The sequence below is a fragment of the Lactuca virosa genome, chromosome 3, assembly GCF_052849685.1.
Source record: "Lactuca virosa cultivar CGN04683 chromosome 3, Lactuca_virosa_CGN04683_v6, whole genome shotgun sequence".
Taxonomy (NCBI): domain Eukaryota; kingdom Viridiplantae; phylum Streptophyta; class Magnoliopsida; order Asterales; family Asteraceae; genus Lactuca; species Lactuca virosa.
Window position 1 is genome coordinate 125,487,606 of NC_136428.1, and position 27,778 is coordinate 125,515,383.

Sequence of the window (27,778 nt, forward strand, 5' to 3'; positions counted from 1 at the left end):
TATGCCCTAGGTCGTCTTAATAAGCTTAGATCTGACTTTTGGACGTAAGGAAATTGAGTATTAAGCACTTAATGGAGAAAATTCTTAACCTATTACTACGTTGGGCGTAGCCTGGAGTACGCATCGCGTACAGCCTGAGGACCGAGTACGCTACGCGTACCAGGGTGGTACGCAGGGCGTACACTCAGCAGATGGTCTTAGTTTTTATTTGGGCCTTTAAGCTTTTGGGCCTCTATTAGCCATTGGGCCTGGTCACGTTTTGGAGTTGGTGGACCAGTTTATCTGTTTGGACCATGGATGACATGGTTGGGTCTATTGGGCCTTGTGGCCCAATATAGAATTGGACCTTGCATTTATGGGCTTTGGTTTGGGCCAATTCTTGAACTAGGTTGTTGTGGGACTTCGTGGGCCAATTGGAAAATTGGGCCATTGATGGATTATCGACATTATAGCATTGGGCTTTTGTTTTGGGTTTGGGCCATAGTTTTGGATCATATTAGGCCAGGGGTAGAATGGCCATTTTACCCCATGCATGTATTAAGGATTATTGTATAGGACCCAATTGCTAATTGGGTATATTGATTAGTATTGGTAGCTCAGGAAGGGGACAGAGCAGCAACTAAGGATTTCACTAAGGGAGCTTCTGCATTCGAGGTGATTCTTCTCACCATACCAATGGGTCTAAGGCACCAAGGTCGTCCCATCTTATGATAGTTGGTATACTTCTTGTGTAGAGGTGTGTGGCATTGCTATGTATTGATATGTGGTAGAGATAGCCTTTAGGGATAACGGTAGAGATAGCCTTAAGGGCTAGCGGTAGAGATAGCCTTCAGGGCTAGCGGTAGAGATAGCCTTTGGGGCTAAAGGTAGAGATGGCCAGTATGGCTAAGGGTAGAGATAACCTTTGTGGCTAATGGTAGAGATAGCTTTATAGCTAATTGATATGTGATATGTGGTAGAGATAGCTTTATAGCTAATTGATATGTGATATGTGGTAGAGGTAGCTTTTATAGCTAATATGATATGTGTTATGTGTATTGTGTGTGGGGTATGCTCTGGGGGACTCACTAAGCTTTGTGCTTACGGTTTACAGTTTTGGTTTTAGGTATCAATGTTTTGGGAAATAAGAGCTCGGATTGATGGCAGCGCACACACCTATGAATTCCGTAATAAATGATTTTGGGACGAACTCTGATAAATGTTATATTTAATGATGATTTGAAATGTTTGAAATAAATGGCATCAATGTTTGACGATGTTAATAATCAAATTTTTACTCTTGATTTTTGGGTCGTTACAAGTTGGTATCAGAGCCTTGGTTTGAGGGATTCAGACATATTTTCGGGTGTGTCTGAACTCAAACTGAGGATATGTAAAGTTTTAAAAGAAAGATGTTTTCAAGGAAAATTTTTCTAAGAAAAGAAATGGTGCGGTGCATGCAATCAGCCGAGCTCAAGTAAGTTTCCCCAGAATACCCACATTTGTTATCTGTTATGATTTGATTATGAATATGTGAATCGAATGCTAGTTAGGGCTAGGGGAGATGCATGTATATGTTGTATGAGCTGGTAGACTTGCATGCTAGTGCTGAGTAGTTAGCAATAGGTTGGCCTGATATGTGATGCTTGTAGCCATGAGGATAATGGATGTCATGCTGGAATGAGAATGATAATTGGTATTTGTAACTGCAACATGTATGTTTTGAAAATTTTTATACGGTTAGGATCTTATAGGCTTAGAATAATTGGTTTGGCTCGTTTCCTGTTCTGTGTACAATTTGCATGCATAAGGCAGCCGACAGCAAGGATGGATGGATGTGGACAGCATGAGTGGTGGTATGTGGGCCAAAAGTTTTATGATAGTTCATGGGTCGGAGACTACCCTAGGGTAAGCCTAGGATGAGGATAGCGACAGGAGTTACCTGCTTGCGGATTGTATGTGTGGATAGACTGACTTGTCTAGTGTGTGCTGGTTAGATTTACCGATTACCTGAATGCTGCTTGCTTTGTGCTTTGTAATATTAATGTGAGTTAGCTATTAAGTGAATATGCTAAGTCACATGTAGCACATAATGGATAATCTCAGAGTGATGGACTTGACCCTATTGCGCAGCTCCTGTATGAGTCCAACCGTTCTAGGGATGAGTCCTTTACTTGAAGGATTATCTGATCTCTGCTACATGTGGCTATATTTATGAGGTAGCTGTTGGATTAATGTCTAAGTCCATAACTATATTTGGTATGTACTTGACCCGACCCGGCATGGTCCATTTGGGTTGCACTTCACCGGCACAATTTATATGGATAGTCTTTTGAGAATAGTATATTTATGATTTATATTAATATATTATAAGTTCTAATATATTAATATGGAATCATATTATTTAATTAGTATTGATCAAGAATTAATTTAGAATTAATTAAGTGATCAAAAAGAACTAATTAAATATGGACTCTTATATATATGGAATGGGCCAAGTTCATTTAGGTTGGGCTAAGCTTTCATGGATGGTCCATGGAGCTTTTAACCCATGGATCCTATGTAAATGAAAGGTCATGGGTATTAGGGTTTATATGGATGTAACCCTAATCCTCCATAATATATAAAGGGGTCCTTGGCTCACAAAATTGGCACAACTGTGTGAAAATAAGAGTGGGCCGATTTTAGTGTGCATACATATTCTCTCAAGTTCTTCCAAGGTGTTTTGGTGATTTGTGATTCCATTTGAGGCTTCCACACTATTGGGGCTAAGCTCTTAAAGCTTGAAGACATCAAACTACATCAAAAGGTATGTCATCTAACTAGAACTTTGTAGTATAAGTGCTTCATAATATGCTAGTTAGGATGAAACCTTGGAATAGTTAATATTTGCATGTATAATAGAGAAAACATAGATCCAAGGTTTATAGGGTTGCATGTATACCATAGGAGTGTTAGAATGCTCAAAACCCAACAGTGGTATCAGAGCCATGGGTTGTTTTCTGTTATATTGATTCAAATGTTTTATTTTCAAGTTGAAAAAAAAAGGAAAAAAAACATGACGTTTGTCAAATTTTAAAATAATTACTTGTTTTGTGAAAAACGAATTATTTGTTAAATTTAAATCATTTGTTATATGAGTTGAATTAGGTCAAATTTAGTAAAAAGATAAAATGATATGATTATTTTATTAGTTTTAAAAGTTTGATCTAAATGTTTTAAGGAGTTACATATTTTGTCATAAAATTTTGGAGCTCAAAAGTTTTTTTTCAAAGTTGTGATCTTAAGGGTTTTTGAAACTTCCATAAGTTATGGATATGAAAGTTTTTTTTAAAAAAAAAATTTGATTCAAAGTTTTATGGAGTTACAAAATTTGGTGTTAATGTTTTAAAGAATTCCATAACTTGTTCTTAAGTTATGGAACATGGAAAGTTTCATCATAAAACACCATTAATTCCATAAGTTATGGAATCCAAAGGTTTTCAAGAATTACAAAACTTGCCCTCAAGTTTTGGAATTTGAGAAAAGTTTTTTATGAAAAAAAGAATTGAATTCTAAAACTCTTGGGTTCATAACTTAAACAATTAATTAAATGGTTTTAATTTTGAGTTTAATAATTGGAATTATGATGTTTTGTTGAATAGTTCAAATTAACTCTTATGGACTTTATTAATAGTTAATTAAAGCGTTTAATTAAAAGAGTATTATTAATCCATAAATATATGGTTTGAGTTTAATTAAATTAAAAGTCTAGTTTAATTAATAGATTAAACCACCAAGTATTTTAAATGTCTAAAATACACCCTTATACTATTATAATATTAAAAGTTTAATATATTATATGTATAAGAGCAAGTCGTCTTACCATTAGTAGGCCTCATTCACGAAGCCGGTCTATAAGGGGGGTATAAGGTTACTGCCTATAAAATGGCAGTTTAATGGGTGTCCACTCTCACTCACCGCTTCCTTGACCGGTGGAGGGTCGTTAGCCGAACAGGTAGGACAAGGACTATAATTCTCCCTTCATTATAAGTATAATGATAAATACTAAGTAACTAAACACTTATAAATTCCCAATCTTAGTTACTTAGGAAAATGTGAATAAGGTGCTAATCCATGAAATTACACTTTGCACTTTGTTTAAGTTGTTAGTGGAGCGTGTGTGGTTAACCGGCACACTAACCTGGACTTAACAAGGTAGGCAAATGGTAACTTAATGTTTATCATAGTATCGTTGGAGCGTGTGTCGTTAACCGGCACATCGATTGAGGGGTAAATATTAAGGGTACCAAGTATATTTGCATGGTTACTTCACACCTTGTTTTGTGATCCTCGGCATCCCAGTCACAAAACCTGAAGGGCACACTCGAGATTGAAACATGCCATTGAAAAGTTCAATGAATCTCAAAAGAATCTAGGAGTTTCAAAACCAATTAAAACCTAATAATACATTTCGTTTATCTTGGTGGAAATTGGTGAATCGTCATTCACCTACCTTCAAATATTTTATAGCTTGGATTACGGCATCCCTCTTCCAAGTTATAAAATAGTTTGTTGGGTCCTAGCCTTAATATATCATATTGGGTGTTATATTAAGGACTTAAATCAACTTTACGTGAATTTCTCCCATTGTTGATGTCTGGTTTAGACAACAATGATCTTCCCAAACCAAGCTTTCCTAATGAATATGACTTCCCGAGTTTGGCTCATGGAAGTCATACTTCTCTTCCTCCACCTCCTCCAATTATTCTCCCTAACCCACAAGTTCAAGGTCACTCAAGCCCTAATGGCAAGCAAGGTCTATGTGTGATCACATCTTAGAGATGAACTCACGTATTGACAAGTCGGGAGAGTTGGCTGTCAAAGTCTTGAGAAAGTTGGATGTTCAATCACTTTCTAAGTCACATAGTGAGTTCCTTTGGGACTACTATGAAACAGACTATGACATGAACCTTAATGATCATATATATTTGCTTGGTGCTGCTGAATCAGCAATGATTTGGAACGATAGTAAAGCAAATTTGATTAGAAGATCAACTTCCCAAAAACTTTATGGACAGTGACAATGGTGACACTGGAAATCTAGAAAAAGCATTCTCTTCCCAATGGAAAGGGATTGGCCATAGTCAACCCGGTTGACCAAATGGTAAAGAGAAAGGCTAAGTCTGAGATAGTCCCATTACCAAAGGGTCCATATGTTTATTTTGCCAAAGGAAGGGGCGTTGATTGCAAAGCTGCCAAATTTACCTAAGGATGTTAAAGTCAATAAGTTTGACTCTACATCAGCTAGAGCCCATTATCTAACTCTGTTAAGTTCTATTCTGAGATCCTCATTACATGATGTGACCGGGTCACATGTTGATGTTTTAAGAATCAAAGAATAGAGAGAAATCTTAAAGGAAGTATATGCTGATTCTGATCGCAAAGGTGGATTTCGATCGCATCAGAATTTTGAGCAGTTGCTTAAGAAGTTATGATATATTGCTAAGGAATAGATAACAACAATTTTCAATGTGGATTGTAAGGATAAGTTTTTCAGCAAAGTTTTAAAGTAAAAGAAAATTGTTTAATTTTATTTATTTGAAGTATCCTTACAATGGCATTTGTGGAAAATTGTTGCTTATATGATTCCACTGACAGCAATATTGGAAAATGGATTTGATTCTTTCATTTGTGGTAGTGTCTAAATTTACCAAATCATGAAAGTTCCTCATCGCCCAAGTTTCAATTGGACCGAAACTTGGAATCATGCAAGTTGAATAGTATGATGAATGAGAACTTTCAAGCATTGGAAAATCAAGACTAATTACTTGTTCACATGGATGTGTGAGTCAAGTGAAGGACTAAAGGGATCGAGTACACATTCTTGTGCACTGGTCATGTCCACCACAAAGCTCGTTAAGACTATTTGATTTACTAAAGTTTAGTAAATATGGTTATACTTACAAGTTTAAGTATAATTCTGAAACATTGGAAAAGTCTCAATATATGGCAGAACGAATGGGAAGAATCAAATTAGGCAGAAAGATAAAAGTTTCTCAAATCTGAAAAGATGGGAGAGTACTTTAGTATCATGTTTGTGATCATATTAATGATTTAGAAATCATATCACAATTAGTCCTCTAAAGGTCATCTTAGTGCATTCTTATGACTAAGAAGAGGAGTCATGAATTGTTGAAATGGTTAGATCAGGAAGATGAGTCATACTTCGTTCCAAAATAATTCTTAGAGTCATACTCCAAGATTGTAACTTGAGTGACATATCTTAAAGAAAGGTTTAAAACACTTGTCAAATGTAAGAGTAAAAGTGTCCTACTCTTGTACATTTGAAATTGGTAAGTTGTGATGTTTTGGATAAAACAAAGACCAACTAAGGCCAATTGTGTGAAGTGTTTGTCTTGATAAAGAATCTGCACTATCTCTTGAATATTTGGCAAGATAGTCTTATATGTCAAGAGGATAGTGGGAGTCTTAAAGATCCAAACAAGAATTTCAAGAACTAATCAAGAATAAAACCTGAGGTTCTTCACTAGCACACGACTTGAGGTTTATAACCTATCGTGTTGACATATTCTGTGCCCACTCCAGTTAAAGTTGGCTTTGCATAGGAGTTCTGAAAGTTCTTAATTGGTTGCATAACAACTTGGAAGCAATGGCAAGCCTTGTACTGCCAGGTGGCAAGAAGTTAAGATTGCATAAGTTCAGTCCATATGAGTTTGGATTTGTCATTATCCTTGTCTTGTGACTATGGTTTTGACGATTCACATGGATAAGAACACATACACCATAAAATCTAAGGGTCATAAGGTTTCTCTCCGATTCATGAAAATGATGGTGAGGAAACACTTCCACCAAGTAGATTTGAAGCAGATGGCAAAAGGTCTAAACAATTGAGACTATGATTACGGCATCCCTTTTCATAGTTCTGAAATTGTTTAGACACACATGCATGCTATCTAAGGAAAGGTGTATGATTTTGATAAAGTTTTATCAAAGCATCTCGTATCAGAAATCTGAACTTTGGTAAGAAAGTCAATAAAGTATTGATTTCTAGATGTCCAGCTGATTTCTGAGTACATGTCAAAGCTAGTGGGAGCATAAGTGTTATGCTAATAATCATCATGTTAGTGGGAGCATGATAATTATTGTTAGTGTTGCAAGTTAGCAATGTTAATATAGAAAACAAAAGTTTCAATTCGTGAGGCTGCAGGGATTGAAAAAGTTGTTTTGCTATAATTAAGGGAGAGGATATACTTCATTTCAGTTCTAAAGGCTTAGATTGAGACCTTAATCATCTTTAGTCAAGAATATATATATATGAATTTCATGTTGGATTGGTTCAACTTAAGGAAATTCTATATATTGCGTTCTCAAAATTCGATTATGATTACGGCATCCCTCTTCATAGTCAAATTTTGAAAACATGGCAAATAAAAATATTATAGCAAAAGACTGGTCTAGAATCATGTCTTTATGTGAGACATCATGAATCATGTACCATTTGCTTTGGGTACAGGATCGATTGCATGTGCTATAATATTTGTCATTTCTAAATTTTTCCAAATGCCCAGAGGCATTAAGAAGGGAAAAGGTCTAGAATTGGATATGACTAAAATGATTAAGCAATTGTCGAGGACAATCTGAGGTTTACCAAATATTGGTTGCTCAGGGACAGTTGGAAGTATAGTGCTAATTTTGGAAGGACCATATTGACATATTCTGAAAAGAGGCATCTCTTATTCAGAAGTGATAGTCAAAATGAGAATATGGAGTTGTCTCCATAGGTGGAAGTTATCTGTGTAAGATTAGAAAACTTAATGCAAGAAGCATGTCCAAAGAAATGTACTTTGAATATGAGACTTAGTTTCCATGGAGTTGATCTCCATTGGAATACCTTACAATGACTGTTGACAAGTCTTTGTGACTTTGTACATATTCATTACAGGAGGGTCAGTGCATATAAGTTTAAAATCTAAACAGATTTCGATAAATGATAGGAATTTGAAATTCTCACATTTTTCGATAAGGATTTGGGAGTGTGAAATTAGAATCATTGAAATTATGTTCAATTGGTTTATTTCACAAAGTAAGGATCATAGACAAACATAGAGTGCATACTTGGTGTATGGCAAAGCTATTGTTTAAGAAAAACATAGTGTACATGCTTGGAGCATGGGACAACTAGTGTTTTTAATTCAAGTATAAAGTTGATAAAACCGAAACAATGAATAATGAGTAATCAGTATAGTGATAAATAAAAGTGTTTATTTATATTCATAGGGTTTGACACCATATTTGATTCATTTATTCTTGTGTTTCACTTTGCATGTTTTGACTTCTAGAATAACTAAGTCGCTCTTCCTTAATGATTAAGTTATTCAAACCATCCACAGTCGGTCATATGTTGGAAGTAGATATGAATCACGACTGTCATGGGTTGGTTTGTAGAGGTCCAAGTTGGTGGACAAAGTGGTGCTACAACACTCATGAGTGCTCATAAGTTCTGAGTATTGGATTCAACCCGCGCTCATTTGAATCACTTCATGGATTTTATCACGAGTGATCATGAGACGATAATATCTTATATTCTTCAAACCTAGAGATATGAGTTGGTTATACATTGATTGCACGAAAACGCATTTGGTAACTCGATGTTATAAAACATGCCTTTGTGTATGATTCAACAAGTAGTAGAACAAGCCATATGAGTCGAAGTTTATCCATTCCTTTTACCATCGGGATAAAAGCGATATCTGTGGGCCCCTCGATGATTTAGCGATGACACATGTGAGTGCTTGGCCAAGCCAGGACTGATTTGATTTGTTTAATCAGTCAGTCATCATAAATCGAAAATCGGGAAACAACAAATGGACAGAGAGAATGATTATAATCCATGTCTCAGTCCATATGATATCTAGAATGGAGGAATATATGATCCCTTATCTAATGGACAAGTCATTGACAAGGTCAGAGTTCGACAGCGGCTTTAAGAACTACGATTGCCAGTTAGGTTTTGAAGTCATACTCAATAATAGTTTTAGACTAATCCAAGTGGGAGACTGCTGGATTAATGTTTAAGTCCATAACTATATTTGGTATGTATTTGACCCGACCCGGTATGGTCCATTTGGGTTGCACTTCACCGGCACAATATATATGGATAGTCTTTTGAGAATAGTATATTTATGATTTATATTAATATATTATAAGTTCTAATATATTAATATGGAATCATATTATTTAATTAGTATTGATCAAGAATTAATTTAGAATTAATTAAGTGATCAAAAAGAACTAATTAAATATGGACTCTTATATATATGGAATGGGCCAAGTTCATTTAGGTTGGGCTAAGCTTTCATGGATGGTCCATGGAGCTTTTAACCCATGTATCCTATGTAAATGAAAGGTCATGGGTATTAGGGTTTACATGGATGTAACCCTAATCCTCCATAATATATAAAGGGGTCCGTGGCTCACAAAATTGGCACAAGTGTGTGAAAATAAGAGTGGGCCGATTTTAGTGTGCATACATATTCTCTCAAGTTCTTCCAAGGTGTTTTGGTGATTTGTGATTCCATTTGAGGCTTCCACACTATTGCGGCTAAGCTCTTAAAGCTTGAAGACATCAAGCTACATCAAAAGGTATGTCATCTAACTAGAACTTTGTAGTATAAGTGCTTCATAATATGCTAGTTAGGATGAAACCTTGGAATAGTTAATATTTGCATGTATAATAGAGAAAACATAGATCCAACGTTTATAGGGTTGCATGTACACCATAGGAGTGTTAGAATGCTCAAAACCCAACAGTAGCTAGTTGACATTAATGGGAATCTTTCAGCAGTTGAGGGCAGGGTGAGGTTGGGAACCTAGGAAAGCCTAGGATATGATCCAGTGAGCTTGGTGGGGTAGTTCGATGAAGTTGGGAACCTAGGGGAGCCTAGGAGGTGTTGCGGTAGAGATCGTGTCGCTGTTTAGAAGACTTTTAGTATGCAGGTGGAGTAAGTGACTTAGAGGATTCGGGAGGATTGCTGAGGAAAGTTTGGATAGGTGTGGAAGGTAGTATTAGGCCCGTACTACTGGAAGCACAGGATCCATACTCGAATCGGTGAGAGTCTTAGAGAATCTGAGAAGCTTATGGGGAGGAGAATTGTTGGTTATGCCTTGACCGTGGGGATAGCTGCTATGCAGAATGCGGATGAGCACACAAGGGGAAGGATTAGGGTTTGGTCCCAACTCCGGTGGAGAGCCAGTTAGCGGAAGGACCGCCAGGGATTTGAGTTCGCGTTGAACTAAGGATATGGAAAGTGTTCTCGCGCTAGCTCCTACTCCTTAGGGGCTAAGGTTTGGTACGCCTTGGATCTCTTTTATCAGGCGGCAAGGGTTGAATGTGTGATTTATTGCGCTTTGGGATTTGAAACTATGTCTTGGGAATAGTTTATAGTCGGTTCATAGCAGAAGTTGCTCCAGCTATTGTAGTTCAGCTTTTGGCGATTGAGCTGGTGAGTGTGACAGGGTGCGAGACCCTGAATGATGTGGATCCCAGAGCCTGAGGGCGGAAGATCGATTTGTAATACCTCGAGAAGAGAGGTTCAGGTCATGTTTATTTAGTGGAGGGTCTCGGGAAGAAACCAAGACTTCGGAGCAGCGTTTGAGAGGCCAACAGGGCCGGAGTCAGTACGGAACGTGCGGGAAAGTGTGCGATGGAGATATCGCTCCAGGAGTATGGGTTGCTACAAGCGTAGCAGGATTGATCTTGTCAGCAGGTGACGTTGCGAGTGGATGCTCGACCTTGGGTGTGATCGATCTGGCGGATCGACGGTAAGGTTTTGGATAGTTTTGGTGAGGCGATAGTGTTGTAAGACTACGGGGGTGGGAAGTCGTGGCATACACTAGTGATCAGTCGGGACGAGAGTGTTGTGAGACTACGGAGTAGCCCATAACATCTACTGGTCCCCAGACAACGGTAAGATGGTGGTAAATTTGGATTCGCCTTCGGATTTCTTTGGAAAAAGGGTGCCTTGGGGAGTGACTGGATCATTCGATTGGTTAAGAATACAGGAGTATTCTTCAAGATTTATAAGCTGAGTGATCATTGTGTTTGGTTAATTATGGGACGCTCGTGTTGTCTGGCGTAAGATCTGGGCGAGTCATGCATATTGATGGAAATGGATCGGAGATCCATAAGGTGTAAGAGGTGGAAGAACATCGTCGATCCCAAGTGGGGGAGAAACAAGTGGCTGTTTAGGCCTCGGTTATGTTGGTGGAAGTTCAGGAAACTCCCAATCGCTGGTTGGCATCACCTTGATTATGCATAGAGAGCAGCGGGAATCCATAGGTGTGACCCAAACTCCTGATTGGATATAGGATTTGGCTCGATAGGTGAGGCGATGTGTTAGTGGAGTATGGTAAGACCATGGGTGGTAAGCATGGTTTAATGGAGTTAGTGCTAGGCTGAGATAGGTTCGTAGCATTCATCAGTCTGAATCAAACTATTTATGTGATGGTCACAGGCACGAAAGGGAGATCAGCTTGTGCTTTGGGCACGTCGGCCAGGGTCGTCAGGGAATTATTCTCTGTTTTGGGATTGAAGATCTTCGGTGTCCGTCGGCGAGCTTAGGTGATTATGGAAATTCGGGATAGAACTAGTAGAGACCGTGGGCTCAAGGGTTTGGATCTTGAGTTGCAGGATCATGTGGATGAGTAGTGTGTGTCACAGTAAGGCTACGGCAAGGTAGCCTTGATATTTGATCTCTTGGGAACCTGGTGGTTGGACCAGATGCGAGACTGGTAGTCTCGGGGATTGGCTTAAGGGTAGTTATTTAGCGGTCAAGTAAGGGCGTCGGGAAGTTGTGGTGCATTATGAAAATGCAGATTCGGGAATCTCAGGGTAGGAGCGGAGTATCGATTTGGTTTTGGCTAAAGATCCCGAATCAGAGTTTACGCGTGTTCAGTGTGAGATTTTCGTCCCAGTAGAATAAGGATAGAGATATTTATGCGTTGAGGGCATCAATCGCAAAATTCCAGGGTGATGAACGGGTTGGTTCGATGGTAGTTTAAGCCATTGTGATGTGTCTCGGGGGGCTCTATCCGTAATAGAGCCACAACATGTTAGAATTAGGAAACGGTAGGTCGCAGGAGACCGGGTATGATGTAAGGCTACAATTGTCCTGGTAGCATTCACCTTCTTGTGTCAGGTTCAGTGGCGACAGGTTGCAGCCTATCATAATCGGATGGATCACATGGATTGAAGGAGCCACGAGTGGCGGTATGGATAGGGCAGTTATTGTTAGACGATGTACCCTTCGGAGGTCGCATGGGACTGCTGCGTGTGTTTTTGGCTCAGCAATCGGGTAAGTGACCAGTGTTTCGGACAGTTGGCAGAAAAGTTGGGACTAGGGAGGTCCCAGTTGTTCTTCAGGAAAGTAGCTATATGGCAGCAAGAGGGGTTGGGGCGACTTCAATGATTTGGGGTCCGTGTGTGGAATTGCTTGTTATTCGGTAGCCGAAGTTGACCAATGATTTTGTTCTTTTGGAAGCCTCAAGGTATTACTAGTGAAAAGTATTTTGTTTAGGCTGGTTTTTATGGAATAAATTCAATGATGGTTCGTGTGGGCAATTGTCGGGAACCTAGGTCAATTTGAAATTTCGAGTTTCGGAATGATAGAGGTGGTTTTATTCTAGAAGGTTTCAGGATTCGTTCTTTTTCAGGTTTGTATGTCCTTTTAGGGTTGATATCGGTTGCCTTGGGGAGGCTGTACTTATTCCGGATTGTGGAGGTATGGACCAGATTGTTGGATGTGCTGGGAAGGAAGGAGGGATTTTGAGGACGAAATTGAAATCAAGTGGGGGAGAGTTGTAACATCCTATTCCAAATCGATTCCTAGTCCGAGGCTGTGGCCCGAAGATCGGTCATCATAAGGATTAGGGCTTTTGAAAAGGTAGGATCTAGGCCCATTTGGGTGCGGGTGATGTATTAGAAGTGATCCGGGTGTTCGTTTTGTGTTTTGGATCAAAGGGTATTCCGGTAATTTGTCGACGAAAGTCTTCTGGGAAGAGGATTTTTGGTTCGAGACGTTTTATGGTAGGCAAGAATTTATAATATCATCAAGCGTCTCGATATCTTTCTATGGGTATATGAATGGTCAGAATCGGAGTTGTATCGGGTGAGTTATAACCTTCGGAAGAATAGGAGTTTTGTAAAAAGCCCTAGTACGCGGGGCGTACCAAGATGGTACGCAGGGTGTACCGAAGGAGGAGGAGCTACGCGAGGCGTAGCTGGGAGAACGCGAAGCGTATAAGCGAAGATCAGATCAGGGTGTACGGCCTCGTATGCGGGGCGTACGAGAAGGTACGCTGAGCGTACGAGGGTCAGATTGAAAACCCTAAAATTTGGACTTGGCACCTATAAAAGCATCCTTATCTCATTTGAGCCTTACCCTAATCATCCTCTTTCACCTTCAACGTCTCTGGAAAACCCTAATACCATTAGAGAGGGTATTTTGAGCTTAAAGAGTGTATTTGAGGCCATTTTGGAGTTCATGCAAGAAGAGGAAGTTGTCAAGCAAGCTTGGGTTGGCTTTGGGCTTCAAGAATCTGCATCTAGTTCATCTTGAAGAGCTTGTGGAGGTATAAAGCTTTGATCTTTCCATCTTATGCGTTAGATCTAGTTAGGGTTTTCTAGTTTTGTTCCTTTTGTTGGTTTTGGGTCTCCTCTTGTGAGTTGAGCAACTCCAGAGGCTGGAAATGTTAGATCTGAGGTCCCTTGGTCCCTTTACAACATAAAAATGAAGTCTTGGTGAGTGTTTTGACCTCATGCATGGATTAAGACCCTTGGAAAGGTCTTAATAGTTGTGTTGGGAGCATATGAGACATGCAAAGGCATAAAGTTGCCAACTTTATGCCCTAGGTCGTCTTAATAAGCTTAGATCTGACTTTTGGACGTAAGGAAATTGAGTATTAAGCACTTAATGGAGAAAGTGCTTAACCTGTTACTACGTTGGGCGTAGACTGGAGTACGCAACGCGTACAACCCGAGGACCGAGTACACTAAGCGTACCAGGGTGGTACGCAGGGCGTACACTCAGCATATGGGCTTAGTTTTGATTTGGGCCTTTAAGCTTTTGGGCCTCAATTAGCCATTGGGCATGGTCACGTTTTGGAGTTGGTGGACCAGTTTATATGTTTGGACCATGGATGATATGGTTGGGTCTATTGGGCCTTGTGGGCCAATAAAGAATTGGACCTTGCATTTATGGGCTTTGGTTTGGGCCAATTCTTGGACTAGGTTCGTGGGCCAATTGGAAAATTGGGCCATTGATGGATTATGGACATTATAGCATTAGGCTTTTGTTTTGGGTTTGGGCCATAGTTTTGGATCATATTGGGCCAGGGGTAGAATGGTTAGCATGGATTAAGGATTATTGTGTGGGACCCAATTGCTAATTGGGTATATTGATTGGTATTGATAGTTCAGGAACGGGACAAAGCAGCAGCTAAGGATTTCACTCAGGGAGCTTCTGCATTCGAGGTGAGTCTTCTCACCATACCAATGGGTCTAAGGCACCAAGGCTGGCCCATCTTATGATAGTTGATATACTTGCTGTGTAGAGGTGTGTGGCATTGTTATGCATTGATATGTGGTAAAGATAGACTTCAGGGCTAGCGGTAGAGATAGCCTTCAGGGCTAGCGGTAGAGATAGCCTTTAGGGCTAGCGGTAGAGATAGCCTTTAGGGCTAGCGGTAGAGATAGCCTTCAGGGCTAAAGGTAGAGATAGTCAGTATGGCTAAGGGTAGAGATAGCCTTTATGGCTAATGGTAGAGATAGCTTTATAGCTAATTAATATGTGATATGTGGTAGAGATAGCTTTATAGCTAATTGATGTGTGATATGTGGTAGAGGTAGCTTTTATAGCTAATATGACATGTGTTATGTGTATTGTGTGTGGGGTATGCTCTGGGGGACTCACTAAGCTTTGTGCTTACGGTTTACAGTTTTGGTTTCAGGTATCAACGTTTTGGAAAAGAAGAGCTCGGATTGATCGCAGCGCACACACCTATGAATTCCGCAATAAATGATTTTGGGACGAACTCTGATAAATGTTATATTTAATGATGATTTGAAATGTTTGAAATAAATGGTAAATGTTTGACTATGTTAATAATAAAATTTTTACTCTTGATTTTTGGGTCGTTACAAGTGGTGAAGGTGGGTGGCACCGGATCCTACATCGGCTTGGAAGGAGAATGAAGCACTTTCTTATAAAGGGGTGTGGATACATTCCTTGTCACAACGTGTTTTAAAGTCATGAGGGCAACAGATCCCATAAGAACTCTGCATTTAAGCGTGCTCAGGCGAGAGTAATCTAGGGATGGGTGACCCCCTGGGAAGTTTTCTTGCCGAGAGCCCAAAGCAGACAATATTGTGATACGTGCCAAAGGGGGATGTTAAAAATGATATCAGAGCAAGGGCACGGGTCGATGTGTTCGACGGGGACGTCGAACCCTATAATGGGGGGTGAAGGTGGGTGGCACCGGATCCCACATCGGCTTGGAAGGAGAACGAAGCACTTTCTTATAAAGGGTTGTAGATACCTTCCTTGTCACAACGCGTTTTAAAGCCGTGAGGGCAGCAGATCCCATAAGAACTCTGCAGTTACGTCACACCCCCAAACCAAGGATGGCGGAAACGTCCGGGGGTGGCGGACTTCATGTATAGTATCACAACAACGAGTATAATAGTGCTCAAAGTAAATGCAACCATCATAAATATAATTGAAAAAGTTACACCATAGTATGAGTTTACATGTTTCAAAATCAATTACACTATGATGACAAAAATGAAAAGTTTGACGATTCAACGTCCCATCCTCAAAAGCTGTTGATTTCCTGTTTCACTGATTTCCTGAGAATACAAGTAGTTTTGAAAAAGTGTCAACAATTAAGTTGGTGAGTTCATAATCTTTTGGATGTAGAGTTTGAAAACCTTTGTTTGTAATGGTAATGTATACTTCAAGAAAAATCCATTATTTTCCTTATAAAAAGTCATGTAGTCTTAAATCCCAAGACCGAGAGTATGTGTGTATTTTGTACTTGTAACGTGTTTGTAATTGTAATGTGTACCCAAGAAAATCCAATATTTTCCTTATAAAAGTCATGTAGTCTTAATTCCCAAGACCGAGAGTATGTGTGTATTTTGTACTTATAACGTGTTTGTAATCGTAATGTGTACCCAAGAAAATCCAATATTTTCCTTATAAAAGTCATGTAGTCTTAAATCCCAAGACTGAGAATATGTGTGTATTTTGTACTTATAACGTGTTTATAGTTTTAGATAGATAAAACCCCTTTTTAAAGTAGCATTTTCCCCATAAACTTGAAATGTTGTTAACTCCCTATGTGAGTCGTTATAACCATACTATAACTAGAATGAACCTGCTACAATGTTTTTCAGACGTCAAGATCCTATGACTTTTGTCACCCGTAGACCTGCAGGTCCTGCTGTAGCTAGCAGCGAGGTGTGGGGTGTCAATCCCAATATAGATCTATACACAATTATCACGCTCTCCCTACAAGATACTCTGGTTATAACTTGCAGGAAATTTTTTTTAACCCGTACTCTAAGAGTACAATTGAAGAATTGTCTCACAACTTACGTTAACGAGTTTACGTATAGTTTAAATGTAAAACCTTTTCCGTGGTGGAAGTGAAATCACCCTTTGTGTAATAAATTCATGATGTGAAATCCATAAACTATTCCTATTATAGTTTATCATGTAACATATGAAAAACCCGTTTGTATTGAGTGTAAAACCTTTTTCTAAGTAAGTAGTATGTTTAGCAAAGCATAACCATAATTCTTATGTTTCACCTTGTATATTTGTAATGATAAAGGACTCTTACAATTCAGTGAGTAATTTTTCTTATTTAAATGTAACTTAACAGAAAACACATGTAAAATATGAAATTATCAAAGATAAACACTTTGCTCAACATGTTACAAAGTGTTATGAAAGTTGTAAGTTGTTAACTAGTTTTTAACCTTTCTGCACTGTTTTAGAAAAACCATATAAAAATCATACGAAGCCGAATACTAAATCCGTAAACTCTGAGAGTTTATTTATTGTGTCTAGTTTATTCATAATTTTTGTTATGATTTTTAGAAGTCTCTAACTTGTGTGAAAATGCTCATATTCACAGACTGGTCCGGATTTGTTTCTGAATTGATAGACAGTTTTATAAAAATCACCATAAATTGTAGAAACATCGTATGGAGATGTGCAAGTAGTCATTAGAAATGTATAAACCTGAGCTACTTTCCTATAAAATAGTTTTGAAATATCTTAAGTTTAAGATAGTAAAAACAGTCTGTGAATGGGACTCAACTTTTCTGATGAAAGTTGTGGTTTGAGCTTAGTTAAGTTTTTGATGTATTAACTTGTATTCCCCCCATAAAGCTAGAAGAAAACATGAAAATGTAGGGGTATGAACTCACCTTGAGTGAGTTCCTTAGATGTATGCTGAAGAGAAAGGGTTTCCAAGTCAAGAACACTTGATAGGAGCTTGGAGAGTTGAAGATCTAAGAACAATTATGGTGACATTTGTTATGAGAGATTCATAATCTGAGTGAAGGAGTGAAGAATGTTCAATGTAGGATGAGAATACTTACTGAATGAGGGTGAGAAGCTCAAAGGCAGCCTTGGAGTCTCGAGTTCTTTGAGAGGGAAATGAGAGAGAAGTGTTTGTTTCTTGGTGAGAGAGTGAGTAAAGTGGAAGGAGAGATGGGGGTTTCCAACTTTTGATCAAGATACCAGCTGAAGGGAGGTGTGAGAGGACAAATAGTTGACTAGGTATGGATGAATAGTGACTGAGGGTTGTCCTATGTGGGTATGGGGGTTAACTTGAGTCATACTTCATGGAAAGATCAACACTCTATCTCAATATCTCACCCACTACATATTGTTCTTAAATTGAGAATTCCCCCCAAAATGTGATTAAAATATGAATATATATGGTCTTATATGTCAAAATATAAGTGTGGGTGAAAATCCCACGCGAAAATCATCAAAAACGAGCTTAAAACGCAAAAGTGGTCGAAAACCGGGAGAAAGAAGCGAACCTGCGAGAGTTGTGGAGCCAAAGGTGGATATTCCGAAGCTCTTTCATGGTTCCGAAGTGGGGAGTCCGAAGCTGAGATGCAAAATTATCCGGTTCCGGACCAAGAGGGTTCCGGACTCAGAGGGTTCCGAACTAAGAGGGTTCCGGACCAAGAGGGTTCCGGACTAAGAGTGTTCCGAACCAAGAGGGTTCCTTTGGGTTTTCTCCTTTGGTTTTGGGCTGTTTTTGACTGAGGAAGGTACATAGAGAGATTTGGGAGAGATTTCACATACTTGGAGAGATTTGGGAGAGATTTCACATGCTTTGAGAGATTTGGGAGAGATTTCACATACTTGAAGAGATTTGGGAGAGATTTCACATGCCCGGAGAGATTTGGGAGAGATTTCACATGCTTGGAGAGATTTGGGAGAGATTTCACATGCTTGGAGAGAATTAGGAGAGATTTCATATGCTTAGAGAGATTTGGGAGAGATTTCACATGCTTGGAGAGATGTGGGAGAGATTTCACATACTTGAAGAGATTTAGGAGAGAGATAGATACAATGGGAGAGATTAAGAGAGACTTTGTCGTGAGCCTTTATTAATGTTTTTTCTTCGTAGATCAAAGACCGTAGACTTAGTTACATCCCATTTTGAGTGTTATACACCCCCGAATGGCACGTAATAGTGTTTTATAGAGTTGTTACTTCTCTCAATCTGATTAGGGTTTAGAATTTTGAACATTTGAAACTTTCAAGTGTTACTTTGCAATTAAGGTTTAGAGTCATACATCGGTAAACATAATGTAAACCCTAATATACCAGGGTTAATTTAGTCGGTCGGTTTGACTTGTTGACTTTCTTTGACTTTGACTTGACCAGAAAGTGACGGTTGTCACAAGTTAAACGTGCTCGGGCGAGAGCAATCCAGGGATGGGTGACCCCCTGGGAAGTTTTCACGCCGAGAGCCCAAAGCGGACAATATTGTGATATGTGTCAGAGGGGGACGTTACTGTGACAACCCGAAATTTCTATTTTGTACCGTCTTTCAAACTCAATCATAGTCAGACTCATTTCTGCTATCTTTTAGCATTGTTCAGGGTCTTTTTGAGTGTTCTAAGCCTAGTACATTCAAAGTTTGGGTCTAAGGATGAGTTATCTTAAGTTCGTAGTATAGCATTCGGGCCAAACACTCCGTATAAAGGAGTGTACGGCCGTACACATGTGTACAGCCGTACACATGATTGTACAACTGTACACATGGGTGTACGACCGTACACCCAAGTGTGGCCGTGAACCCAAACATATATATATATATATATATATATATATATATATATATATATATATATATATATATATATATTCCTTCATTTCCTCACACTTTTCACACTTTCACCTTAAGAAAATCTGATTCTCTCTCAAAGTTCATCAAGTTCTTCACCCTAATCTTCAAAGATGTAAGTATTCCTTCCATTTAATTGTTGATACATGGCTTTATCTACTGAAGATCCATGTTTTCATCCATAAAAACTTCTCTTTTGGTTAGATCTTCAAATCTTCATCCATTTCACCAAGAACACCAAGAACACACACTTGTTCTTGAGCCTTGAATTCCTTAGAAGACCCTAAAAAACGTGAGTATTCCTTCTATCATCTAGTTATACATGTTAATCACTTGATTCAAAGCCTTAAAACATCATCTAACTCAAGATCATCAAGGGTGTACGGCCGTACACACCTGGTGTGGCCGTACACACCTCAAAACCCTCCCAAAATGATAGTTTTGGCCATTCTCTTGTTGTATAATTGTCACACTAGTTCCCCAAAGGATCAAACACCCATTTTTGCACACTTCATCCATGAGTGTACGGCCGTACACCCCCTGGCCATACACCCATGTCCGTACACTCAAAGGGTCGTACACATCATGGCTGTACACTCCCTTAAGTGACCATATACACCCCTTAAGTGAATCACATGTGATTCTAACACTTGGTCCAAGTGAGTCCTAGTCCCTAAGATGGTTTCTTAGCATAATTACTTGTATAACCACTAATTATATTCATATATGTGTCATTATATGCTATTAGGATCAGTTTGTGCTCAAGACTTCACTTGACACTTAGCATCCTACACCGATCTTACATTTGAATAACTTACTACAGGTGAGTTCATACCCCCCGTATTTTCATAGTTTTTACTGTTTTAAGGGGGGGGATACAGGTCTAACACAAAGTATTTGTGTTATAAACAAGTGATTTCAAATATCTTATCAAAATGGATTTCAGTTATCATCAAATCAAATGGTTTTCAATGTTTGTTTCAAAACGACATCAAGTCACCAAAATGGATTTCAAAATATAAAACTTCTTATAAATGTTTTTATAAACTTATATTTCTCCTAAAAATCATACTAGTATACATATATTTATATAAATAAGATTTAAAAGGCTTAGGACTGATAACCCACTTTGGTTCCTTTTCCTTGTTTGGATGTGGGATTACAAGTATCAGTTATTTGTCCGAGTGTCGTTTAAATTTTACTTATATATATTTGTATATGTATACAAATATAAAAGTTAGTTCATTAAGTTCAATTACCCTTTGTAACATGTTGAGCAAAGGGTTACATACATGAATACTCGTTATCAAATCAAAAAGTACATATAAATTATAAAAAGTATAATTTATGACTCATAGAACATTAATTCACGATTCAAGTATACTAGAGTACACTGTTTTACAAGAACAAAGGTTTGATTCAAAACTATCCAAGAGTATACATTCTTTCAGATACATGCTAAGAATACTAATTCAAGAACATACTATCAATCATTTATTTCAGAATGATTGGGTTTTCATAACTATTATACAAGTAACGTTTTTATGCTTTTATGAGTCAAGTAGTACAGGTTGTTTAACTCATTAAAGATATTAACAATACGTTAGTGTATAATTAACTAAACTTAAGTACATTTTCAAAGTACTAGTTTACAAGATACAGTTTACAAGATACAGTTTAAAAGATACAATTTACAAGTTACAGTTTACAGTATTACATTACAGTTTTATGTAACTAAAACTACTTTTCATATACAGCAGAAAATATAGGATTTTCTGGAAACAGTTTACATATTCAAGAAACAGAAAACATTCTTTCAAACATAAATACTTATGCACTCACTCAACTATGTGTTGATACTCTCTTTTCAAATTACTTGTATTCTCAGGGAACCAGTAGACAGGTACACCCCGAGCTTTTGAGAAGTTGGAGCTATTTATGTCTTGTCTTCTTCTTTTGTACAACTGTTTTGTTTCAGTATACTATGATGAAAAACATGTAAATACTTATACTTTTTAAATACAGTGGTTGTTTGTACTCTGATTACTATAATGCATGTGTTGTGATACTACAAATGAAGTCCTCCACCCCCGGACGTTTCCGCCGTCTGGTTTGGGGGTGTGACAGATTGGTATCAGAGCATTGTTTATAGTGAACTCAGTATATCAATCCATAAAAGATATACAAACTATAAATGCATTTGGGGCTAAGAGCTCTGACTACAAGTATACTTTTAAAAAATTAAGTATTTTTACAAGAGGTATACTAACACTTATACTTACAAGTACAATATCATATTCATAAGAACATAAAAGTATTTGGATGTTGAACATTACAGTCAAACCTGGCAGTTATGTAATCATATCTGGGATTAATATAGCCTGATCAACTATATTGATTTGAGATATGACCAACATGTGTTTGGGAGTGATAGTGGTGTTGTGCCATGTCTAAAACTTACCATACATATTCAGAAGAACTCTAGAACAAAACATAAAGATTAAAATACTATAGGGGTATTTTAGGCACTATATACTAATAACAAACATGTCAAAACAATAAAACAATTGAGGGTAGATGTAACACCCCAAATTTCAATTGTTCAATGAAGGGCCAAAAGTGTAAATTTAGGAAAGGGACTCGACGAGTAGGTCCGCTTACTCGCCGAGTCGGAGCGGGAATCTGTCGCGGGTTAAGTGGCCAACTCGCCGAGTCGGCGGCTTGGACTCGACGAGTTGGTGCTGAAGAGAGAAAACCCTAATTCCGGGGGTTGTGCCCTATATAAAGCACATTATAACCCACCCTCAGCCTCTTTGCTACCCTTTTGAGATCCAGAAACCCTATTTTTCGTGTGAGACTCCATGGTTGAGGAGATTGGAGCTTGGAAGAGGAATTTGGTGGAAGGAGCTTGAGAAATTAGAGTCTAGCATCAAGGGACTTGTGTAGATCTGGAATCTACATCAGTTTGGGCACATCTCAGAGGTAAGGAGCCATTATCTTAAGTTATTTCCTTTTTGGTTCATCCTTGGTGGTTGATTTGGAGTTCCTTAGCTTGTTTGAGATCTATTTCGGGTTTGGAGTTTAGATCTGAGGTTGCTACTCCAGATCTACACTTGTGATGGCCTAGAATGTCATAAAGCTCCTGTCTAAGAGTTGTTGGTGAAGCCCCCTAGTCCTTAACCCTAGCCCTAATGTGTTTTGGGCCTATATCTCCTTGGTTTCACGTAAAGTTTGCAACTTTATGTGAGGGTTAGACTGTAGAAGACTTGGGGGGACTCGGCGAGTTGAGTCATGTTATGGGAGTTTCTGAGTATAGGAACTCGACGAGTCGACGGGTCGACTCGGCGAGTAGAGTCAAACAGGAAGGTTGACTTTGACTGAGGACTTTGACTTTGACCAAGAGTTGACTAGTTTGACTTCCAAGGGTATTTTGGTAATTTTGGTATTCATGGAATTGGTTCTTTGGTAGTGTTCTATGGTGAAGTTCGTGTCGGTGCTCGGAGCAGCTTGTTCTTATCTCTTCAGTCAGCAATTGTAGGTGAGTTATCCTCACTATATCGACAGGGTCTATGGCACCAAGGCCGGCCCTTTATCGGATGGAAATACGGGTATTGTTTGATATGTTATTGCTTTGCTAGATCTGCATCCTGGTATTTAGGATGTTGTTATGTTAGTGACCTGGTTAAGGTCGGTACCCGGAATATAGGGTAATGTTATGCTAGTGACCGGTTAGGTCGGAATCCTGGTTAGGATGTTGATATGCTATGTGATCTGTTAGACTGTTTGTCTGGTTAAGGATATGTTATGTGATTAATTGTTTTATGTGCACATGGTTGTTTGACGGGGGTTGGGTTGAGGCTGGTCCTGCTCTGTGCTGTAGATCAACATACCTAGGGCGGATTGGATATTCCGAAGGCCCAGCGAGCGGTCCGGATAGGATGAAGGCCCCAAGAGGGCGGACCAGACGTGCCGAGGCTCAGAGAGTGGACCAGGCCGACTGAAGACCCGGTGTGGGCGGACCAGTCATACTGTAGAATCAGAGAGTGGACCATGTGGATTGAAGGCCCGGTGCGGGCGGACCAATCACACTGTAGACTCGATGTATATGGCTAGACTCGGAGGGTGGACCAGGTGGACTGAAGGCCCGGTGCGGGCGAACCAGTCACATAGTAGACCCGATGTGCATGGCTATTCTATTTGTGATATGTTATGAGTATGTTTATGTGTGGTTGGTATTTTGGGGGTAACTCACTAAGCTTTCGGGCTTACAGTTTTAGTGTATTGTTTCAGGTACTTCAGGAGATCGTGGCAAGGCTAAGGCGTGATCGTACCGCTCCTCATGTCTTATGATTTATGTGATATGGTTCTGGGGGATACTCTGATGTTTAAACTATTTTGAAAACGAGATGTATGAACTTAATGGTTTTTGAATGAACTGGAGGAACATTCGTGTGAATCCAGTCTAAAATCAAGGAGGGATTTTCAAAACGGTTTTCGAAAGGTTTTCGAAATAAGTAAAGGAGGAGGCAGAGGGTACGATCAGCCAGAGCCAGTAAGTAGACCCCAAAATACCATATAAGTTATTTTGATTATGTGATATGTTAGAACAGCATGCCAGTACTAGGCTAGGGATATTCAGGAATTACATGATAGAATTGCCTGATTTATGTTGCCTGCTAGCTTAGGGTTTCTTGTTATGGGATATTCAGTATTCCTCTAGGGGTGAGGATGGAGTGCTTGTTATGTATGTTTGTGCTTAGGGCGTTGTGGTGATACTTGAGACAAATATGGGTAGGTGTGGAAGGTAGTATGGGCCCGTACTACTGAAAGCATAGGACCCATACGCGTATCAAGGAAGTCACAACTCTCTAGGGTATCGGTTATGAGATAGTTCCCCGGGTGGATATGTGAGGTGTCTAAGGGTCTCGTTGGTGTATTGCAGTATGGCGATTACGAGACGTGTCGGGGCAGGATCCGGTTCGGGATCAGGATCAGGAGAGGGTGGTCAGGATGGACCAGTACCACCCGAGGTCATTGGTCAGATGAGTACGGACGAGTTGGACGTCAGGATTCGTGAGATCCTGCATGATGAGGTTGCTGCCATGTTCCGGGCTGAGTTGCCAGAGATGTTTGGGTCGATCAAGACCGCCATGGTTGAGTACTTTGATGAGCGATATGCAGCTCTTGCAGAGAAGGCTGCCGCGGCAGCTACAGCGACTGTAGCAGCGGCAGGGGGGAGGAACCGGTCGAGGTTTTCAGTATCGAGACTTCGATAATACGAAGCCCCCTACATTTTATGGAGTTCAGGATCCTATCATTGCTATGAGATGGTTGTCAGACTTGGAGGGTTGTTTCTTCACGTGTTCATGCCCTGCGGATCAGAGGGTGAGGTGTGCTCTGAACCTTTTGAGGCTCGGGGTGAAGGATTGGTGGAGGTTGACTACGGGATCTTATTATGATGCGCAGCGGGCTGCGGTTACTTGGGATCAGTTCCGGGAGATGTTCAGCACTCGTTATGTTCCACGGGTTGAGAGAGAGAGGTTGGCTCAGGAGTTCCTGGAGCTGAAGCAGGATTCAGAGTCGGTGACGGAGATCACCAGGATGTTCACTGAGAGGGCGATGTTTTGCCCGGAGTTTGCTTTGGAGCAGGCTCAGATGTCCCGATATCTGAGTATGCTCAAGAGGGACATCAGGCAGTTTGTGTCCACGCAGAGATGTGATACCTTGTCAGAGTTGCAGGAGGCCGCCAGGCGGTGGGAGTTAGAGATGGAGTTGCAGTTGCGAGAACAGAGGCAGGCCCCGGTGCAGTCGCAGCCAGCGCCGAAACGGTCCAAAACCGTTGACTTTAGGGTTGGAGGTCAGAGCAGCCACACTTGTGAGAAGTGTGGGAAGGGTCATGCCGGAGTTTGTAGGTCCGGTGGTGCGTGTCGCAAGTGTGGGAAAGAGGGGCATTATGCAAGGGATTGTCGTCAGTCGGTCCCGGCTCAGGATATGAGGATTTATTATCATTGCCATCAGGTTGGACACTTGAGGGTCAACTGTCCACAACTTGTTGCAAGACCGGTGCAGGCTCCAGCACCGGCCACTTTGAGGATTACAGGTGGAGGTCAGGGAGGAGCGGAGCCTCCGAAGGCCCAGGGACGCGCTTTCCAGCTTACAACAGAGGAGGTCAGGGCAAAGCCGGATGCAGCTGCGGGTATGTTTCCATTTTGATATCTTGTTATTTGCTGATTATGTGGTATTGTAAATCTGTTCGCCTTTTTCGCATGATTCATAGTATGATTGGGGATCTTAGTAGTTAGGAGTTGTAGTTGGTTAGTATTCAAGAGGATTCTTGGTCGAAAGATAAGGCATATGATCCCGTTGCTTGGAATAGCAACTGCGTTGCGAGAAGTGTTCAGTGGAGATTCGAAATTACTTGGAGTTCAGGATGTGCGATGTCAGGAGAGTGACCTGTGGAGGTTGCTCACTCCGGAGGGATTTAGTTTCTGGAGAAGAGGGGGAAACCTTATCAATTAAGGTCAATCGAGTTATGCCGGTTTGTCAATGAAAGTTAGGAGAATTGGAAAATTCTCCGGTAAACCAGCAAGTATTCAAGGTAGGTTAGCTGTTTAGATTTATCAGTGTTGTTAGCCGAGAGTGTGGCATGATTGGAGCAAGTGATAGACAAGTGGGGCAGGGAACAGACCATGGTTTCAGGTAAGGTAGTTGGTCGATGTGAGGCCTGGGTTTAGGCCATGGAAAGGATTCCGGGATCGAGACTGGAGTTCGAAACCCCAAGAGGGCTAGAACAGACTGCATGGGAGAGATTCCCGGGAAGGATGGTTCAGGGTGACGTACGATAGTTTTGAGCGGTCTGGATAGACTGAAGGCCAGAAGGCGTACTAGTCAGGCCGAAGGCTCGGGGAACGGTCCAGACAGGCTGAAGGCCCAGGAGGGCGGTCCAGACATGCTGAAGGTTCTGAGAGTGGTCCAGATAGGCTGAAGGCCTGGAAAGGCGGTCCAGTCATGGTGAAGACTCTGTATGTGTTAGTGGATCGGATTTGGAGTATATGGGAGTTCGAGAATAGCAGTTGCTCTACATGGATAGTGTAGAGTGGAGTTTAGCTCAGTGGCACTTATAAGTGCGGTAAGGGTTGTTGAGAAGACTTCCTAGAAAGGAAAGGTATGTAGCTCCGGAAGGAGTGTGGGTCCTCTGAGAGGAAGGCAGCAGAGTAAAAGGATGATCGAAAGTGCTTCGGTTATTGGTAGTAAGCACTGGGATTGTACCAGATATATAGAAGCACATATGGGTTGGATGCCCGTTGAGGTTGTGGCAATGTTGGATGATGCGCAAGCATGTTTTCAGTCTCTTTGGAAGAGGATGAGGATAGTGGTTCCAGATTGGAGATTGGGACAGAGGAAGGTGGGTCAGCAGGATAACAGACTCGGGAGTAGTCTGGACCGGTGCTGAGGACTGTATAAGGATATTACAGTCAGATGTCAAGGACCTAGAGATCGTCATAGGGAGGTGTGAGTGTGTTGCACTCCGTTGTGTCGAACCGAAGGGTTCGAGGGTGACGCAAGGACAAGGTCCTTAGTTCCGAGTATGGTTGTAGGCTTGAGTTATGTATGTGGAGGTATTCCAATCTGGGGTATTCCATCATGAGGATTCGTTCCAGGTTGCAAGTTATCAGGGTTATCGCCAATTTTGGGCGAAGGAAGATGGATTAGTTTCTTAGCAGAGCTCAGTGGGTGTTTGTGGAATCTAGCGTTGCAGGGCGCGGAAGCGTGTCCCTGATATGAAGGGTTAGTATTATCGGGTGATTCGTGGTTAATTCGTGGTGCTATTGAGTTGAAAGGACGATAATCGGCTTGGAGTAGTGGCAAGGATGCCACGTGAGAATAAGCCATTTTAAGAGAGATGCAGAAGTAGGGTTTGTAAGAGTATGAGTTGATTGAGAAGTCGTAGTCTGCAGTGCAAGGGGTTCGTTCTGAGGCGTATACTGCAGTAGGCTTCGAGGACGAAGCCTAATTTAAGTGGGGGAGAGTTGTAACACCCCAAATTTCAATTGTTCAATGAAGGGCCAAAAGTGTAAATTTAGGAAAGGGACTCGACGAGTAGGTTCGCTTACTCGCCGAGTCGGAGCGGGGATCTGTCGCGGGTTAAGTGGCCAACTCACCGAGTCGGCGGCTTGGACTTGACGAGTTGGTGCTGAAGAGAGAAAACCCTAATTCTGGGGGTTGTGCCCTATATAAAGCACATTATAACCCACCCTCAGCCTCTTTGCTACCCTTTTGAGATCCAGAAACCCTAATTTTCGTGTGAGACTCCATTGTTGAGGAGATTGGAGCTTGGAAGAGGAATTTGGTGGAA